The following is a 16,998-nucleotide window of genomic DNA, read 5'->3' on the forward strand; positions in this document are numbered from 1 at the left end:
AAGACCTTGTCTCTTAAAAATATATGTATTTATATACATTTTTTTCTAGCTATAGATGAAGATTTTCACATTGGATCAAATTCCCAAAACTGAAGAGCTAATACCAATCATTCTATTCTCTGAAAGTTTCCCAAACTCTTTCTTTATAGATATTAACATTCAGAAAGGGAGAAACTCAGAGCCATTAAGGCTGATGTGTGAAAAAATATCCCATTGTATTTCTGGGTTTTAAAAAATTTCAATTTCTACAATGTGTACATTCTCTCACATTTGATTAACAGATTATTCCTTTTGTCTCTGTGGGGGGTGGAGCTCAATACCTAAACCCAACAGATTGCTTCTAGTAGACTGGTACGCATAGCAAGATGCTATCAAGTCAGAATGGGAAATCAGGATCAGAAGTCAGCCCTATGACCACGAAACCAGGAAACTAAAACTGTTAATACTGCATAAATAGTTTCTGAGTTTTTTCCATCTCTAAAATTGCTATATTCTTTTCCTATCACCAGTGAAAAAATAAGCTATCAAGATAACTCACTAATCAGATAACTACAAAAATTAACTTATTCAACAAATATTCACTGAGCTCCTACATATTAGGACCACATAGATATTTAATAAAACATATATAAATTAAATATAAGTCAACATATTATAAAACTATATTTTTAAAAGCACAAAAATAAAATAAGCACTATATTCTTGAAACTACCATAGAAGCTAAATATTTGTAGACTACCAGAGATTAACTACAGTGCAGTTTAACTAGATAAAAGTAACTATTTTTAGTTTGTAGCAACTGCAACACAGTGACAATTAAACACTTTTTAAGATCATTTTATACACACTTTAAAACCTGGCCTATACAGATGTCAAAATTGAATTGACAATATTCAACATATACTTCTGATTTTAAAAAGTCTTAACCAGCAAACCGATCTCTTTCACATTTATAAAGCACACTCAAAGGCAGACATAATGCTTAATCGTTCCTAGGACATAGATGCATCTTAATAAAGAAAAAAAATGCTCTATGTCAAAATATTATAAACCTTCCAAAAATGTAAGCATTTAATGGAACATCAGAAGCATTAATTATTGAACAAGACAAGATGCTCCTTATAATCACAATGGTCTAGAAGTTCTAGCCAATGAAATAAACAATCTGGCTCCAGAGTCCATTCCTTTTAATTTTCTACATCTCTCTTCCAAAAGAATAATAGATTTGTGAAGACCACTTAAAATCTTTTAAAATCCTGAAGAAAAAATGAAAACAGGGAAAAAAAACCATAAAAAAATGTTAAATCTCAATACCAATTAAAGAAGTAAAAATGAAGAAAATAACAAATATTTTCTGCTCAAATTGGCAGACTTAAAAAATACTATAATTCTAAAGATTTCATGAGTTCAGTGAATAGTCCTAGGATTACAGACCAGAACTTCATAATTAAAGTTTAAAAGACTAACATGCCGCTATTCTTACCCCTAGAATCCCAATCCCAGGAATCAAGTTTCAGAAAATACTCACAGATGTGCCCACACTGAACCTGGGAGTGGACACTGGGCTGCGATTACCCTTCCCATGTTTCTGATAGACAACACTGATGGAATTTTATTTTAGAAAATGTGGCATCAGAGATATGTTTCAATTTTTTTAACCCATCGTGTAGCTGTCATATGTGTTGGGTTAAAAGTGCATTTTAAAAATTTTCTTTTTCCCTGTACAGTAAGATTTCAAGACAGTCCCTTCTTCCCCCTTCCCTTCCTCTCTCACCATGTACTCAAGAAAGTCCCTGCTGAAAAGAACAGTAACCCAGTGGGCAAGACATGATGCCTTCCGCACTGGCCCTGAGCAGCACAGCACAATCCACAGTCTGAACAGCGGTTAAGGGCACAGACCTCAGAGCCAAAAGCTCTAGGTTACAACCTCAATTCTCCTATCTCCTAGCTGAATAAACCTTGATAAAGTCACTTAACCTCTCTAAATTTTCTCAAGTATATAAATGAATACAATTTATTAAACAGGTAAGTTAAGATAATACAGAAAAGTACTTTACACAGAGCCTGGCATTTATTTAGTAGTTCAACTAATGTTAAGATATTATTATCTGTATTAGGAAAAAAAAAAAAAGCCACCTGTCCATTCCTTAAAAAAAAAGATTGTCTTACCTGTTCGTGTTGTTATAACAGAATACTTGAGGCTGGGGAATTTTTAAATCAAGGAAGTTTATTTGGCCCACAATTCTGGTGGCTATAAAGACCAAAAGCACAGCACCAGCACCAGCTCAGCTGCCGGTAAAGGCCTCAGCTGCACTAGCACGTGGAGAAACGGAAAGGCAAGCAGGCATGTGTGAAGGGGGACCACACAGGAGAGGACCCTCACTTTACAGCACCCACTCTCGGGGAACTGATCCATTCCTTCCCACAAGGGAGAGAACATGCTCCCTGGGGAGGGCATTAGTCTCCTGAGAAGGGATCCACCTCCCTGACCAAACATCTGCCACCAGGCCCCACCTCCCAACACTGCCTCACTGATTTTTTTGGCAGGGACGAATCACATCCAAACCACAGCAGAGAAGTCACATTAAATACACAGTATGTACAGTCCACCCTCAGGATCCAGGGGTTCTGTATCCAGGGATTCAACCAAGCATGGATAGAAAACCTCTCAGGGAAAAAAATTCCACAAAGTTCCAAAAATGAAACCTTGAATTTGTCACATGAATAAAGTGATATACAGGCATCATAATGGGTATTAGAAGTAATGATTTAAAGTATATGGGAGGATGTTTGTAAGTTATATGTAATTACAATGCCATTTTATATAAGGAATTTGAGCACCTGTGGTCCTGGAACCAATTTCTCACAGATAATGAGGGATGTCTACCAAATTAAACTTTCTAAAATGTAAAAAGTTCTGCAATTTAAAAACACATGTGGGCCCCAAGATTTTGAATAAGTGATTGTGGTCCTGCACCTTTATAAACTCTTCTTATGAAAAAATAATTAATAATGGCCAGGCACGGTGGCTCACGCCTGTAATCCTAGCACTCTGGGAGGCCGAGGTGGGCAGATCGTTTGAGCTCAGGAGTTCGGGACCAGCCTGAGCAAGAGCGAGACCCCATCTCTACTAAAAATAGAAAGAAATTATATGGACAGCTAAAAATATATATAGAAAAAATTAGCCGGGCATGTGGTGCATGCCTGTAGTCCCAGCCACTCGGGAGGTTGAGACAGGAGGATCCCTTGAGCTCAGGAGTTTGAGGTTGCTGTGAGCTAGGCTGATGCCATGGCACTCACTCTAGCCTGGGCAACACAGCGAGACTCTGTCTCAAAAAAAAAATAATAATAATAATTAATAATGACTTATTGTGTTTATTTTTTTAAGTCAGTCAGATTCCAAGTTGCCCATAATTGTTTATTTTATGGTTCTAGAGGTGCCATGGGTTCAGCAGGAGTCCCTGCCAAAGGGCCAATCACTGTAGATGAACACATGCTCCTTTTTTCTAGAACCCTAACTTCCGTTGATAAGAATACATTCAGGCCGGGCGCGGTGGCTCACGCCTGTAATCCTAGCACTCTGGGAGGCCGAGGCGGGTGGATCGCTCGAGGTCAGGAGTTCGAGACCAGCCTGAGCAAGAGCGAGACCCCATCTCTACTAAAAATAGAAAGACATTATATGGACAACTAAAAATCTATATAGAAAAAATTAGCCGGGCATGGTGGCGCATGCCTGTAGTCCCAGCTACTCGGGAGGCTGAGGCAATAGGATCGCTTAAGCCGAGGAGTCTGAGGTTGCTGTGAGCTAAGCTGACGCCACGGCACTCACTCTAGCCTGGGCAACAAAGTGAAACTCTGTCTCAACAAAAAAAAAAGAATACATTCATAGTAAGACTGTTCACATAACGTCAGTCTCATCGAGTTAACAACAAACTCCATTTGCAATGGCGTGGACTACATATTTGTTTACCACCTTAGTCCTTGTATTTGGCACTGAAAAAAAAAAAAATCAGTGAGTAGATTGCATTATCTGCTACCCGGCATAACTGTATTAGAGACTTACTTGCCTAATTCACAATTCAAGATTTAGTGAGTTACTTGAGCTCTTATTATAAAGGTATGGAATGAGTGATGAGAAGGATGTATCAGGACATTTTCACATACATGTAAGAGAAAAATCCAAAGCAAATTGGATTTAACAGGGTGTTACTGACTCGTATAACTGACAGTGTAAAGGCATAGCACCTTCACGGAAGGCTTAAGCTAGCAGCTCAACTGAGGTGACCAGGGCATGGTTTTTCTCCACTCTGTTCCTTCAGTGTTGACTTATTATTCAACTAGCTTTCCTTTGATGGTCAGAAGATAACTGCCAGGAGTTCAATGACTACGTTTTCAGGTTGAAATTCAGAAAAAAATTGCCTTCATCCCAGCATTCCTAGCAAATGTCCTAAGATTCATTCTGACTGATCAGGCTTAAGTCACATGCCTGCTGTGATTGGTTTAGGTAAGACACATGTTCCATTCCTACAAACCCATCAAAACTTATATGAAACAAAGCACATTAAAGTTGACCTTAGTGATTTAAATTTCTTATATTACTAAACAATGATATTACTGCATTTAAACTGACGGGTAAAGCACATCATATAACTTTCCCTATCTTCTTAAAAATTACTCTCTCAGATTTTCATCACAACCTATCAAGAAAAAAAAATTAAAATTTTCCCTTAATGTAAATCACTTTTTGAAGGATTCAAAATGTACTACTAGATTACCTGGTAAAATCAAAACCACAAGTTCATGATTGTTCTTGTTAACATAACTGAAAGCAACACCATAGATTTTCAAGAAGAAAAAGAGGTCCTTACCCCATACATTTTTGAGATTATAATAACAACTTAAAAGATAGAAGAGTACAGGAATATCTTGAGTTTGGCAAAAAAGAAAGAAAGAAAAAAAAAAAAAAGAAGTGGTTTGCTTCATACAGCCTTAAAATATAAGCAACTAGATAATCCATCCTATGGCTCAAGACCCCTCTTACCATACTCACCACCACACCTCTTCTCTTGCCCCGCCCAAAACACAGGTCCTAGGAACACAGTGGGGGATGCACACTTTAGGGAATCTTACTGTGAATGCTCACTCCAAAGCCAAATACAAATCATTCCTGAACTATGTTTTCTAATGTTCACGTCCCTCATTCTTACAATTAGCACAGAAAACACAAAGTTTATTCTCAGATTTTATAATGGAGAAGAAAGCAAAATTGCCTTTATTAGACTGAAAGCCAATACTCAAACATGTACGAGAATTCTGGTTCTGATGGTAAAGTTGCACAAAACAAAAGGCAAAATCCAAGCAATATGTTTTAGAGTAGAACTAACCACCTGAACATATATTACACACTAGTCATCTTAAATAAAAAGTCAAACGTCACTAATAATCCTAGAGGGAAGTAGTGTGGTTAAAGAAAAAGGACGTGAATTAGAAGAAAATCTCTATTCAATTCCGTGGACTGGTTTTTCAAATACTCCACCATTCAAATAATTCAGTTCAACAAATATGGACTTAGGAATTCACTAAGAAGAGCGCATTAATGTCAGACATGATAGGGATATAAACATAGCCTTTGACTTCAAACATTCCTGAACAGCATAAAACATAATCAAGTAGAAATGCCTGAGACACTAAAAGATAGGGCTTTGGGTAATCAGAAAAGGAAGAAACCAAATGAAAGTGGATGATTTCTATAGCAAATAACAGAAAATCTCAAGGCAAAACTACTTGAACAATAAAGCAATTCAGGTAGGGTGGCTGTAGGCACAGTAAACGGGGCTCCAGTTCTACTTTTCTGCAATCCTGTTGGTGCTGCCCTCCGTCATGGAGGCATCGCCTTCGAGCTACTAGAAAAACAGTTACAGCAGTCTCAGATGTCACATCCAGATAAAACCAGCCCTGGAGAGAAGAGGGATCATCTTTTTTCTTCCTTTTCTCAAATGCAAGAAAACCTTCCCCAGAAGCCTCTTGCAGGTTTCTCTTTTATCTCCCATCAGCCAAAACTGTCTCTCGTATCCATTACTAGAACAATCACTTCCAGAGGGAATGAGATCCACTACAACTAAGATTACCATGGATACCGGTAACCATCATGACCATCACTTCAGTGTTGACTGAATATTTCAAGAATATTTCTGGCCTTGGAATGAAGAAGAAATAAAAAAGAAAAATACACTGTTAGGGATAAAGAATTCTCTTAAACTGCACTGTTGTCTTTCCCAGTGATACAAAAATTAACTTACTGTTCCTCAGTAAATGCTAAGAATGCAGAAGTCGTCTTATTTTTATGGAAAGGATTAAGGTTATTTAATTATCCGTGGGGACAATCAGACTTACCACTCCTCATCAGTGGAGCCACCCATTCAGCTACGTCTGGGCTTAGAACATTCCACATTATGCATCCAAATGACTCTGCAGACTCACTGCCAGTAGCTCTTCCTTGAAGGTTTCTTCTCATCTGGGGAAGAGGTTTCACTCAAAAATCCACACACTCCAAACCGGCCCTATCTGCAAATGAAAGCATGCAATTAGGAGGCAAAAAGCTGCAGGGAGCAATTCCCCCTCCCCCATCTATAATTAACTGATCCATATGAAAACTGAACTCAAACATCAGACTAAGCACCATGTTTAAACTAAGCAACCTACACTTCAACACTTGTAATGTGCTTATTATATGTGGTTACCACCGTTTTCCCATGATGCAAATCTGTTGTTGCTTCCACAGTATACCAGGTACAACCCTACCAAACATTGCCAGTAAGCAGAATTCAGCAGACAGATATTTTTGTTGGACCCACACAAGGTTGGTCTCCACAGTGTGTTAAAGGATAGCTACCTACATTTATAAATCAGAAGACTTCACGTGAAAAATCAACACTTCTAGCTCTCTTGAAAAATCAGAAAATCTGGCAATACTGCACCCACATTCCCACATGGTAATAATCTGCTGGAGCCGATTAACAGTGAACCCTCTAGGTGGGGCATGGACTTCGCCGTTCTCCAAAGACAACGCCACTCTTTCGTGTTACAACCTGGCTCACAGTTACCTGCCTGGACTCCACAGGCAGCTGAGCTTCCACTCCGCTACGTATTTCTAGTAGCTCCCAGGGAACATTTTATTATTGCCAAAGCCAGGCATGTTTTTCTGCCTTGAGGACATAGTATAGCATAAGGGAATAACAACATGGGCTTAGTCAGAGCACCCAAGACCTCAGTTCTAATTCTGTAAATGACTAGCTATGGGACCTCAGGCCTGTGTTTAACCTAAAATATATTCCTTCATTTACAAGCACCTAAATAAACCTATAAGCATTTAACACAGTAGGCAAACAGGCCTAAAATCTAACCTGTCCAAGCTGAATTGATAATCTTAAATCCACTGCTTCCTCATTCTTCCTCATCTCAATAAATCATACCATGATCCACACAGTTCTGCTCAAGCCACAAACATGAAAGTCCTTACCATATACTCTCCTTGTCCCCCCAAATCATCAACAAGGCAATTGATTCGCCCTCCAAAATACGTAATTTGAACCGATAGTTAGAATTCTAGCCATGAAAACAAACAGCAATTCCTCCCTCAAATCAAATACTTTGCTGAAATTGCCTATAAATTCAACTACTTAAATAGTAGCTTGAAATGTCAAGGTTCCATATTATGAGGAATATTAATATTTCATTAAAAGGAAAACGAAGACAAATATTGGGGATGCTGCACATCACTCCTTGCAAGGTACTGCCATCACAATTCATAAGCTTACGCAATTCTTCAACTCTAAGCTGACAAGGAACTCAGAGGCTATACTAAATCTTATAATGAAATCGGGAAAACCAAAAGACTACTGTTAGCAGAATTAAAGTGATTTTAGGAACGTTGCAGGATACATGATCAATATTCAAAAACGAACTCTATTTCTATAAAACAATTGTTCAAAGAACAATCAGAAACTGACACTGTAAAAAAAAAGTTCATTTATAATATGAAAAATATGAATTATAATCAATTATCAAATGATGTGCAAAGACAAATAGAGAGAGATACTATGTTCATAGATCAGTGCAGTCAATGGTGTTAACATGTCAATTCTCCCCAATTTAAGCAATAGAGTCAGCGCAATTCTAGTTAAAATCCCAGCACTTTTTTGTAGAAATTGACACATTGATTCTAAAATCACATAGAAATGCAAAAAAGATAGAATAGTGAAAATAACTTTGAAAAAGAATACCATTAGAAACCTTATACTGGCCGGGCGCGGTGGCTCACGCCTGTAATCCTAGCACTCTGGGAGGCCGAGGCGGGTGGATCGCTCGAGGTCAGGAGTTCGAGACCAGCCTGAGCAAGAGTGAGACCCCGTCTCTACTAAAAATAGAAAGAAATTATATGGACAACTAAAATATATATATACAAAAAATTAGCCGGGCATGGTGGTGCATGCCTGTAGTCCCAGCTACTCGGGAGGCTGAGGAAGTAGGATCGCTTAAGCCCAGGAGTTTGAGGTTGCTGTGAGCTAGACTGATGCCACGGCACTCACTCTAGCCCGGGCAACAAAGCGAGACTCTGTCTCAAAAAAAAAAAAAAAAAAAAAAAAAAAAGAAACCTTATACTATGTGAATTCAAGGTTTATTATAAAGCTATGAAAAGAAAGTACTGATACATACAACATGGATAAACCTTGAACATACTAAGTGAAAGAAGACAGTTACAAAAGGCCGCATATTACCTACTCTGCTGACAGAAATGTAAAATTGTACAGCTACTCTGGAAAACAGTCTAGCAGCTCCTCAAAATGTTAAACGTAGAATTACCATATGATCCAGCAATTCCACTCCTAGGTATATATCCAAGATAAATTAAAACATATCAACACAAAAAAACCTGTATGTGAATTTTCATAGCAGCGTTGTTCATCATAGTTGTTTGGGTTCACTCACTCACTATCTATTCATTAGTGAATAGATAAGTCAAATGTTGTATATCCTACAATAGAATAATATTTAGCCATAAAAGAGAATGATGTACTGATATACACTGTCCAGATCAAACTTGAAACATTATGCTAAATGAAAAAAAGCCAGTTGGCCACACAGCATACAATTCCATTTATATTACATGTCCAAAGAGGCAAATCTAGAAAGACAAAATATGTTAGTGGTTGCCAGGGGCTGAGGAGAGGGAAGAACGGGGAATGACTGCTAATTTCTTTTTTTTGGGGGGGGGGTGATGAAAATATTGTAAAATTAGATAGTGGCAAGGGCTGTATAACACTGACTTACGTACTTTAAAAAGGTGTTTATGTTATATGAATAATCTCAGTAAGGCTGTTACAATAAAAGAAATAATTTCTCCCCTCACTCCCGCAAAACAGAAAAATGGGTTATTTCCTTAGGATGTACTCTCGGAAGTACTAAGTTCTGCTCTGTGACATGTGCCAAAGTGCTTCTGAAACAGGTTCCACAGATTTGTACTCCCTCCAGCACTGCATTTAGCACCTGTGTCACTGTGTGCATGTCTGAATCAGCATCTCTTAAATCGGAGAAAAAATTTTTTATTATTGGTTGAACACTTTCCCCTCCTATTTTCATCATATATTTCTTTCCAAAGGGTCAGTTCTTAGCCTTTAAAATTTACCATCCTTATGGATACAGCACAAATGCTTCAATTTCTCAGGAAATGTAGAAACAGTTACTTTCTTGCCATTTTGGTCAGCAATAATTAACTCATCCCAATGGGTTCCTTTTCAGCTTTTAACAATAAAACCTGCCTTGAAGTCAACTATTTTGAACAGTTATAAGAACCACTCTGCTTCTCAGACAGGGAAATTAAGAAGGTCACTACAATACGAGTCCACCTGGGTTACGTCTATTTCCAGTTTCCTGACTGCAATTCACTTTCAAGTGAAATGTCCAAGTGGCTCCCAAGATATTTTAAAACCATAAGGTGTAGCAGAAAGGAAATGAAACATTTATTAGCATTTTCTACAAGCCAAGTGCTTTATGTGTATTACTTCATTTAATCTTAATAAGCCTATTACCCTCACTTAAATGAAAAGGAAAATAAAAATCACCCAGGGTAAGAACTTGCCATGCAGCAAATATGTGCCAGAGTTAGGGATCAAACTGAGGTGTGTCTAACTCCAAAGTCCATATTCTTTCTGCCACTTTACAGCGCTTCCCAAGCTTACTGACTCTGAAAAATCAGAAAGGACTTCAAACGTGAGTTCTGCCACTTACTGTGTGACTAGGTACTAAGCTTCTTTAGAACAGTTTACAAAAACAAAATAAATGTAAAAAGAGGAGGCTAAAAACTCACTGTGGAATGACACTTTTTAAAAAATAACATTTTTTTTAAAACAGCAAAATGTATGGAATAATTCTAAACACTTTTCTTGAATTTATCTCAAGATTCACTTTACCTTCCAACAAACAGAGACACCTCCATATCCATTCACAAACATAGAATGTGGATGAAAAACATTTTTTAGTGACTACACTGCCAGTCTCTAAACAAGAAATACATCATTTCTCAGTAAAAAAGTCCACATTGACTACACTGCTTTTTATTCTTCTTTACCCTGTGAGAAGCGCTTTCCGCAACACACACACTGTCCAGGATGTGGCATTGCGGGGTAAGAGAAATGGCCACTGAACAGAAAAAGACTACAAGAGCTTGCGAGCAAGCAGTAATACAGCACAGAAAAGGGCATAGCTAAAAACAAGGCAAAACATCGACAGCCTACTCTACCCTAGGTAACAGGTGCCTTTCCTGTGGCAAAGCAAAAAACAGTTAAATTATAAAACCCTTAAAGGATCTTTGATTGGCTTTAAAAATTGCTACTTTAAGGCCCAGCACAGTGGCTGGCGCCTGTAATCCTAGCACTCTGGGAGGCCGAAGGAGGAAGATCCCTTCAGCTCAGGAGTTCAAGACCAGCTTGAGCAAGAGTGAGACCCCACCTCTACCACAAACAGAAAAAATTAGCCGGGCATGGCGGCGCATGCCTGTCATCCCAGCTACTTGGGAGGCTGAGGCAGGAGGATCACTTGAGCCAAGGAGTAGGAGGTTGCAGTGAGATATGATGACTCCACCGGCACTCTAGCCCCAGCAACTGAGTAAGACCTGTCTCAAAAAAAAAAATTGCTACCTTAAGACCCAAACAATTACTTGACAAGATTGGGACTGGTAATTTCCAAGGATGCAATACACCAATACATCTCAGCAATTCTTCCACAAGAATTTTCACAGTCATAAAACAAAAGTCAAATCAAACATTAACATAAGAATTCTTACATGCTAAATTTTCTTTTTCTAAGAACTCCCTCACTCTGACACATAACAAGGGCAGCAATATCTAATAAAACTGCCATACTACACATAGAGGAAGGCTGTCAAAAAAAACACATTTTTCTTCTAGAAGTATTTTAATATTAAGACATCAGTAGGACTTGGGCAGTCTTAAAAATATGAACGTATTTACAGGCCCATATTTCACCATAGGGCTATTTAAAATAATTCTACTTTACATAGATAGAGTCAGGAACGGTTTTTGTTAGCTAGTATAAAACAATCAGGCTATTGTACAATGGTGACAGAGCTCTTGAGAAAAAAATTACTGCTTAAGTAATTCTTGTCTCCAGTTGACTCTGCCACATTCTGCTCTCCATAAACACCATTGTTTTTAATCACAACTTTGCTGACAGCTTTGCCCTTGTCAAACAAAATTTTCACTTTCCAATAAGACCCTTTCAAACTGAAGTAATAAAACGCAATGCTTATATGATCATAGTATTTGTTAAGGTAAAATGTTATAGAATAGTATGTATAGTAAGATCTTACTTTTGTGAAAAAGCATATATTCACTGATTTATCTGGAAGGACATTCATCAAAATATTACCAGTGGTTGGTTATCTTGCAGTGGTAGGAGTAAAGGTTTCTTCTTTACCTTATATGTACTTTCTGATGCTCTTTATTAAACACTTTTTTTTCATATGTACATAAGAGAGAGAACAATTTGAGTTAGAGCATAGGAAACGTAGGTGTCATATTTTATAATAATTCAATACCACCAGTTCAAATCCACTTATTCAGAATTAACATAAAGCAAATGTTGCTCAAGAAATATCAATAAATTCCCCTGAGCCAACAAAGTTCAATTTTTAAACAATAAACTTCCTCAGATAAGAAAATGATGCCTGTAATTTCATGTCTCTTTACTGGAGAGCTGGGGGGAGGGTTGGAAATGGGCTGGAATGTCCAGGTACCATAGGAAAGATAATAGGAAAAAACTCGAGAAACAAGACAAAATCATTTCATTCATTTAGTGACATTTATTTGTAGAAGAAATCACGGAGTAGCAGAAGTAAATGATCAGAAAATGTAAGCAAGCACTTCAAGAGTAATAATGGGCAAAAGAAGAAAAAAGCCAGAAAAAAAACCCTAAAGAACTGAACTCAGACATATTTATGTAAATCATTCTGGGGGAAAAAAGGGTAGATAATGCTATATCACTAACTGAATCAGATCTGCTTTCTTGACAAGAAAAGGAACACCTTTCAAAAGGCTTATTTTCTGCTCAGTAGCAAAACCAAAAACACTCTCAGAGGAATCTGAAGATCTTCTGTGCCTGCTTTGGAATAAGCTAAACTATTAGATATACAGTTAAATAATTAACATACAAACATATAAATAGCAAATTTTATGCATTAATTGAATCTCAAAGTAATCGTCAGATGTGAAGAGAACATAATTTTGAAAAAAGAAAGAAAGTAAAGCACTGAGGTAATTTCAGTAACTCCTATGAAGAAATTACCTTTAAACCAAAACAGGTAACTCTACTAGGATAAAACATAAGAAATTGCCAATATTCAAGCAAAAACCAGCAATTTCACATGGGCCCACCCAGTGGTCTCCTGATAAATATTGAACGGCCAGCTATTTTGAAAAAAAGAGCCCTGATTGGTAGCTTTTGCCCATTCCCATGTTGGAACTGTCCCACCATGGCCAGTTTCAAGCTGCCAGACGATGGCACCGAGCGCGGAGTCGGAGCGAGAGGCGCAGGCACCTCCCCAACTCCAGCACACCACTGGCTCCACAGAACACGCTGAGGACCAGAGCAGTCCCCAAACTGTCCCACCCTTTTCTAAAACCAGGCTTTTGTCTGATTGATCCAGTTTCTGTCTTCCCTAGGTTAGAAGAAATATGCTGTTGACAGTTTAAAATACTAGTACACTAAAATCATTCATAACAAAGAACAGATGAGACTGGTACCTGGTTTCATCCATTCAACAATTTACTGCACACCTGTTTGGTGCCAGGTAGCGTTCTGGGCATTGTGGACAGCAGGGAACAAGACAAAAGAGGTCCCTGCTCTCCTAAGAAATATATATAAAAATACATAATTTCAAGGACTGAGAAATGCCATGAAGAAATTAAAACAGTAATGGGGAAGCTATTTTAAACTGAGTGGTGAATTAGGTGATATTTAAGCTGAGACCTTAAAGTTAAGGGGCCAGGCTCAAGATCTGGGAAAGACCATTCAGACAAAGGAAACGACTAGTGTAAAAGTCCTAAGGCAAGACCAAGCATGGCATGTTTGAAAAAGTGAACAGACTAACTTGGATAGAGCCTAATGAGCAAAGGTGAGATTGTCTGAGAGGTTGTCAGAGGCAGGAAGATCTCCTGAGCCCAGGAATTCAAGACCAACCTGGGCAACACAGCAAGACCCCATCTCTAAAAAAAAAAAAAAAAAAATTCTGCTCCGCTGGGCACGGTGGTACATGGCTGCAGTCCCAGCTACTCAAGAAGCAATGGCAGGAGATTGCCAATGTAAAAACCTCCAATAGAAGTCTCATAATTTTAGGGAGGGATTTTCAGTGTACAAAAATGTATTGGTATGCCTGTCCTCTTGGTACTGTGCTGCCTATTTAGTCCCCCCTTAAAAAAGGAGAGGAATATGAGTACATTTATTGTTTTGCATGGTAAACTAGCAGCTAGCTACAACAATCCCAGGAGTTATGATCACACCACTACACTCCAGCCTGGCCAACAGAGCAAAACCATGTCTCTTTAAAAAAAAAACAACCATGACTATAGCTGAAATAAACTTAGTGGTAGGACCACACACCAGCTCAGAAATAAGGATCTTATTAACCCAAGATGGTTACTTCATATGTGAAATGCTAACATATGAATCCAAGTACGTCAATGTTGAATTCTAATGAAGATGACCTAATAGTCTATAAAATAGATTCACTATGTTGTTCAGGTTAGGACTATTTCAAAACCATAGGCAAACACTTCTAGTGTATCATCCAAAATCATTTTATTTGGTATGTAAATAGACTTTTTAAGAATTATAGGCCGGGCGCGGTGGCTCACGCCTGTAATCCTAGCACTCTGGGAGGCCGAGGTGGGCGGATCGTTTGAGCTCAGGAGTTCGAGACCAGCCTGAGCAAGAGCGAGACCCCACCTCTACTAAAAATAGAAAGAAATTATATGGACAGCTAAAAATATATATAGAAAAAATTAGCCGGGCATGGTGGCGCATGCCTGTAGTCCCAGCTACTCGGGAGGCTGAGGCAGTAGGATCGCTTGAGCCCAGGAGTTTGAGGTTGCTGTGAGCTAGGCTGACGCCACGGCACTCACTCTAGCCTGGGCAACAGAGTGAGACTCTGTCAAAAAAAAAAAAAAAAAAAAAAAGGCCGGGCGCGGTGGTTCACGCCCGTAATCCTAGCACTCTGGGAGGCCGAGGCGGGTGGATTGCTCAAGGTCAGGAGTTCGAGACCAGCCTGAGCGAGACCCCGTCTCTACTAAAAATAGAAAGACATTATATGGACACCTAAAAATCTATATAGAAAAAATTAGCCGGGCATAGTGGCGCATGCCTGTAGTCCCAGCTACTCGGGAGGCTGAGGCAGTAGGATCGCTTGAGCCCAGGAGTTTGAGGTTGCTGTGAGCTAAGCTGACGCCACGGCACTCACTCTAGCCTGGGCAACAAAGTGAGACTCTGTCTCAACAAAAAAAAAAAAAAAAAAAGAATTATAAAGGTCATGTTTATTTTAACGTAAAAGAAAAATATAATACCAAATCTGATTTTTGTTCAAATTAGTGCTTAGGAGTTAAAGTAAAATATCAGCATATCAGTCTAAATTACATGTTCATATTACAAAAACTGCAAAGAAATATACACACACATACACACCCACACTCCCTATAGCCGTGAAAACCAAGTCCACATTATGGCCACATAAAAGTCCCACAAGTCAACAAAGACAAATTTTTGCATATTACACAAAAAAAGGAAACTGTGTAGACTAGTTTGAGGAGAATTTATACTTGCACATAAAATTATTTATTCATTCAGGAACTACTAAGCTACTCATTTCAACAATTTATCTAAAAGATTTTTCTTTTTAATCAACCAACAGGAAAGGAGACCTACAGCTCAGGGAAAAAAGGTTAAAAGAAAAAAAATCTTGTCTCAGCAGAATGAAATACTAAAAATCTGCATATCATTAATTCCCCTTGCGCTCTCATTTCCCAACTAAATATCAGTTAAACTGCATTTTTAAAAGGTGAAATATTTATATGATCTAAAGAGAAACCAGAGTATAAAACTACATTTTTAGACTATGCATTTAAGTCTGTACAAGCATTTTTCTTTTTTTTTTTAATTAAGAGCACAAATAAGTATATGCATTTAATACTACTCAAATAAACTTGTGATTATTGTAGCTAGCTGCTAGTTTACCGTGCAAAATAATAAATGTACTTATATTCCTCTCCTTTTTTAAAGGGGGACTAAATAGGTGGCATAGTACCAAGAGGACAGGCATACCAATACATTTTTGCACACTGAAAATCCCTCCCTAAAACTATGAGACTTCTATTGGAGGTTTCTACAAAAAAAATAAAAACTGCTAAGAATACCATTAGGCTTTCTCAGTAATTTCTCCTTTTTCTTTGTTTCTACTTAATTCTTAGAGGACTATACGGTTTTAGGTGAAGTTCAAATACTTTTGTTATAGAAACATGCATATAGGCTGTAACCAGCATCAGGAGTAACAAGACAAGCAGCCATTCATTCAGGAACTGTGAGTGCCCATCAGGAGCCAGCCAGGGTCCTGGGGACTCTGCAGTGAATAAAACAATGCTCTATCCCTGAGGGCACGAAAGCAAGACTGCACCTGGAGGATGCCTGGGGGCCAGAGTAGAGGAAGCCAAGGAGAAACCTGATTGTGTAGGACACAAAACCAGAGAGGTAGGAGGTACAGATCAAAGGAGGCTCTTATTCGCACAGTAAATATTCTGGCTTTTACTCGCGAGGACATAAAAAGCCACTGAACGGTTTGAACACAGGAGTGAAATAACCAGACTTTCATGTTAAAAGGATCACCTTGGTTTCTGGGTTGAGAATAGAAAGGTGCAGAAGCAGCGGGGAGACTAGTGACTATGAAAATAACACAAGCAAGAGGTTATGGTTGCTTACAGGGGTGGCAGCAAATTGTCGTTCCATTTATAGTTAAGGCAGCATTTAAAGTATATAAAGAATGTACTTTCGTGATAATTATTTGAATTAGATGTGGAAGTATCAGAAGGGAGTATCAAGATGTCTATGAGGTTTGGGGCCAGAGAAACTGAAAGAGGGAGTGGACATTTAAAAGATGAGGAAGAATGGAATGGAAACAATTATTGGAGGGGGTAGGAGAGAAGAAGGAGGCGACGAGTTGTTCAGTTGTGACATGTTAAATTTGGCATCTAGATGTCTAGTTAAATTAGACATCTAGCTGAAAATGTTGAGTACGCAGATGAACATACAAGTCTGGAGATTAGGAAAGAAATTCAGACTAAAGACAAAAGTTTTTGTTAGAAATATATAATTCTAGCTAGATAAGATGAGATCACAAGGGACTAAATATAAATACAGAAGAGGTCTAAACATACATCC

The 16,998-nt window shown here is 38.3% G+C and overlaps 1 long non-coding RNA gene across 6 annotated transcripts in view; it reads right to left on the reverse strand.

Moving 5' to 3' along the window:
* Nucleotides 1-16,998, reverse strand: part of LOC138373711 (uncharacterized) — an 81,172-nt gene that overhangs the window by 43,222 nt on the left and 20,952 nt on the right. For all 6 annotated transcript variants that reach the window (XR_011233703.1, XR_011234520.1, XR_011234908.1 and 3 more), the window contains one exon: nt 6,394-6,564. This is a non-coding gene — a long non-coding RNA (uncharacterized lncRNA). The remainder of the gene's footprint in view (nt 1-6,393; nt 6,565-16,998) is intronic.

Source organism: Eulemur rufifrons, chromosome 1 (assembly GCF_041146395.1).
Source record: "Eulemur rufifrons isolate Redbay chromosome 1, OSU_ERuf_1, whole genome shotgun sequence".
NCBI lineage: Eukaryota > Metazoa > Chordata > Mammalia > Primates > Lemuridae > Eulemur > Eulemur rufifrons.